Source organism: Egretta garzetta, unplaced genomic scaffold, assembly GCF_000687185.1.
Source record: "Egretta garzetta isolate BGI_Z169 unplaced genomic scaffold, ASM68718v1 scaffold175, whole genome shotgun sequence".
Lineage (NCBI taxonomy): Eukaryota > Metazoa > Chordata > Aves > Pelecaniformes > Ardeidae > Egretta > Egretta garzetta.
The window spans coordinates 1,600,153-1,604,812 of NW_009259860.1; positions in this window are offsets into that span (position 1 = coordinate 1,600,153).

The window sequence follows — 4,660 nt, forward strand, 5'->3', positions numbered from 1 at the left end:
TGGGATAGGAGCGGCCGCTGGCCAGCCGCGGTGCTGGGCGCAGGAATTTGGAAATGCCTGGAGAATCCAGCAGATTTCTGCCCTTCCCGAGCCGCAGAGTTGTCTCATATCTCTTGTGGTGACAGCTAGAGATTTGCGCATCAACTGTGCAACCATTTCTGGGTGTTCTGCTGTGGGGTGCTGAGGCTCCAGCATATTTTAATTTAGTAAGATGTAGCATGCCTTTTTTTTTTTTTTTTTTTTTTTTTTTCCCCCTCTGAATAAGGTACTAACATTTGCGGGACAAGAATCAGGCACCTGGTTTTAGCATAGGTCTTGGTAGTCCTTTAGGATGCACAAGCACCCAAACTGTCTCTCACACAGGAAGATTATTCAGATTTACTATTTTCAGAATTGGATTTGAGAGCCTGCCACTGAAAGCTAGGAAAGGCATAAGCATGGAAGATCTAACTGTTACGGTGCATGAAATATTTGAGCTGGTGCTGCTACATAAGTTACCAGATTTAAGATCAGGATACGCAGAGTACTTGATTTGGAAATGAAGGGTTAAACGATGCTGCCAAAGCAAATCTTTGCATGTTTCCTATAGCCTACATGGGAAGCAAAATACTCATAAAAAGACTAGAACCGTTCCTGAACACACGAAGAAAGAAGTCGAAGAAAAGTTGAAACTTTTGAGGTCAGGGTATTTTTTAGCCTGGAAGCGAAGACCGGTTGAATTGCATTTCACCAATGTCCGTATCTTACTATAGAAATAACATGTTTTTACAAGGAAGCGTGTTTTCTTTTCCTCTCCATTGTCACTTTTGCACGGATTTGAGAAAAGTTGCCCTGAAAGCACATGACAAGAAACAAAATTCTTACTGCGTGCGCATGCAGGGAAGCAAAGGAGCTTTACATATCATATGAATAGTAACATGCATTAAAACATCCGATCCTTCCAGCCCATGGCCCTGACAAAAAGATTCCAGCATCCTTGGTGATAGCTTTGCCTGTGAAAGTTGGTTTTTTGCAGCATGTTGAGCTCTGGAGTCCCTTCTTAGAAGAAGAAAATGACGGTGCCACTCAAGGGCAAAATATCTATCTTTATGTAATTTTACATAAAAGTATTTTTATTATAACTACAATTATTGTCTGCCCAATTACGAATGTGAATCTAAAGGTGAGAGACCATGCCTGAGTATTCTCTGTCCAGTTATATGGAGATGTAAGGACATTCAACGACTACCTGATCAATACCATGTCTCCCCTTATAACATCCTTTTATTGTTGTTCATTGCTCCTTATATATTGTATCATCTCAAATTCATTGTCTGACACTTCCAACTACTTGTCATCGTATGTTATTACATGTTCATTTAACCATCGTGGCCATCCTTTCATAATTCTAAAGTGTTTACATTTTTACCCTTTTCTTCTCTTTGAGGGTTTTTTAATTCTTTTTTCCCTTAAATTATCCAGTCACTATGTAATATGTAGCCTTCACTTTTTCCACATCCCCGCCTTTTAATAACCTTCCTTTTTACTTTTTATATGTTTCCTAATATTTTTATCATCGTCTCCTTGACCGTTTGTTCCCTGTTACACGTGGGCAACAAGAAGCTAACCTTACTTAAAAAACAATATACTTGGATTAACTGCTAAACAACCATCATGACTAAACAGGATTTAAAAACATTTTCCAAGTATGAGGTCGTTCAAAGTTTAGCTGAAAAGATTCAAGCATTACAGGGTCTAGGTTCACAGCTTGACACAACAGAAAACAAAAGGCCACAATCCCTATAACTTTACAACTCAAAGTAATGTGTGCATTTGCTATTAGAGTAGACACAAGACGTTGCCACAATAAGCGCACAGGCAACACTTTCCCATGGCCAGATACTTATTTTATGGACATCGTATTTTAGTATACAGTTTAATCCTCTTCGCATTTGTTTTCCTGCCATTTCTTAAGTTGGCTCTCTGTAGAAAAGTTTCTAGTTATTAACCCCAACGGCATTGGTGCAATTGGCAAGTTTTGATGAATTGGGAGACCTTGGCTTGTCTTGGAGAATTCTGTACATCATCTTTCTCCCAAATCTTTCTATTTTGGAACACCTGCATTTACATCTATCGAAGGTGTGAGACCGTTCGGCAGAATTCTTCCAAGCCTAAATATTTCCCTTTGGATTTCACTTTTTTCAAATGAAACGACATTCAATTTGAATTGGGTCAACACAAGAAGTTTTCCTAACACACAACGATTGAGCAAGCATGCAATTTTCTGTGGCCTTTCCACTTGTAAGAGGTCTACTAGAAATATATCATACACCTGAAATCTCATTGCTACGGCTTTTGCTACTCACAGTGTCTGTGAAGGCTACACAAATAAGAGCTCTCCCTAAGTTCTCTCAGTGGCAGGAAGCATGAATGGTTTTTTTTGTCTGAGGTTTTTTTTTTTTGCAGTTGGGAAATTCCACATCTTTCTTTGAAACATGTCCATATTACACACATGTTGCAGTTACTCCTGATCACATAATTTCTTTTTTGTGCTTGCCTGTTTCCCTTATCTAAATGTGAAATAAAACGTTACTCCACCCACTGTGGCAACCGCCAATACTGCATTATCAGAAATCAAGAAACATAAGAACATAATAGAGCATTCTCTTTTTCTTTTAAACAAAAGATGTCATTGCTGTTCTGATTTTAATTAGAAGTGTTAACATTTTCTGCTAATGAATTCACATATCTCCTACGATTTTTATGTTGACAGTTCCTGTTCATCACCAGTAGTTCGGTAGGAAATGGCATCATCAAACAGGTACTTTCTGGAAGATGCTTTTCAGCCACAGTGAGCAAAAGAAGCCAAAATTGTTGAAATTATTTCTAGCTGGTTTTGGCAATGTCCTCAATATTTTAGGAATTTGTATGTTTCTCAGGAACATATTACAACCCTAGAAATATGTTAGATCTTGTTTAGACAATGAATTCAAACCTCCAGTCAAGGTTTCTGGTGGTTTCGTGATACAGGCTTGGTGCCGGGCCTTTTTTTTTTTTTTTTTTTTAAACTGACTAGCTGTAAGCCAAGCTTATCTACACATTCAGGGCTGCAGGGGACATTCTTTGCACTTTTGTGACAGCTGTGAATAATAACATGGTTATAGTTGTAGCAAGAATAGTTTTGGGATGTAAAAGTAGCAAGGTCTGTAGGGAGAAGTAGTATCTGGTGTTACACCATCTGCCCTAACTGAGAGAACAGGAAAACAGTTTAGATGGAACAGATAGGTAAAAAAAGTATTTGACCCAAACTACCCATTTTTTCCAACTACATCTAATAAAAGATACTACTTCAGGCCTCATCCCCATCATTGTGTCATATTCAATTGAATTTGCACAGTTAAAAAGAATCAGAGCTGGAAAAGGTCCGCATGGGAGCCTAGATTCCACTCTGGGACCACTAAGGTTCCGCTGCTAGCGTGACTCACTTCTCACTCAATGGAAAGAAAATGTCATTTTCATTTCACGAGCAGAGAAGGTGGTAGCAGAGGTCTGATCTGCCCCTGAAAAGACAAGAGGTAGAACCAAATAGCCTCCTAAAATTTACCAAAATGGCTAAGACGTGGCTTCATGAGGAACTTTGCTTTGGTTTACTGCACACTTCTACTACACAATATGCCTTGTGTATAGGCTAAATATACAAACATCAATGAGGTAAACGGGTTAACATCCCCCAAGGCTGCGGCATCATATTGCCCGAGGACTCTCTAGCATCGCCTTGAGCCTCACTCTTCCCCTTGCCTTTGCAACCTGCTGTTTGGGGGTTTTCATCGTCTTTGAAATACGGCCACAGGCCGTGGCATTGCACCCTTGAAGGCAATGAAAAACACAACCCGTTAATTCAAATTAGGCCATGTCAGTGGAACAAAGCATCAAGGAAGGAGGTAGTTAACAGTGTCCTGGATGTGGGGATGAAGTTTGCCACACCCCATAGCACCTGCCAGCAACTTTAGGCCTGGAGGGAGGGACCAGCAGCTGGAGGTAATTAAGAGGAGGAAGCAGATTTCAGTTTGGCTGCCCTGGCAGAGGGAGATTGGGTCTATGTTGCAGTAAGATTAGGGGATGGGTTTAGCTGAGTCTTGGGAGTTGATTGTTTCACTGTTAATTTGTTTCTTAGTGAAATCAAACCCCAGGAACGAGCTGAGCTTTGACCTTGCATGTGGTGTGTAGCCTGTGTCATAGACTAACTGGGAGAGTCACCTGGTTATGGAAGGGTTGCATGGAAAATGAAGAGCTGAAAGAGGGTGTGAAGAGTATGTGGCCACCCAGGCTCAATGAATAAGGCATGATACCCTTCTCAACCCAAGGAGTGGCTGTTGGAAGGGGCAACACGTCCACGACCACCCAAACTTTGCAGAGTACACAGAGGACACAGATGAGACTATCCCTCACCCTAGGGATGGCAGCTGAGAACATACACCTACACATCCTCACTCCTACCAGCCCATTGCATTCATGCACATGCGGACAACACAAGAGCCACAAACTTATGCAAGCACCTCACAATCTACCTATTTTGAATATTAGAGATCAGTTTTGCAACAGTTTGTCTGGTTTATTATTGCACACTGGTGCGCAATGCACTGGAACATACTGATTTTCTGACTGCAGACAGATTAAAAGA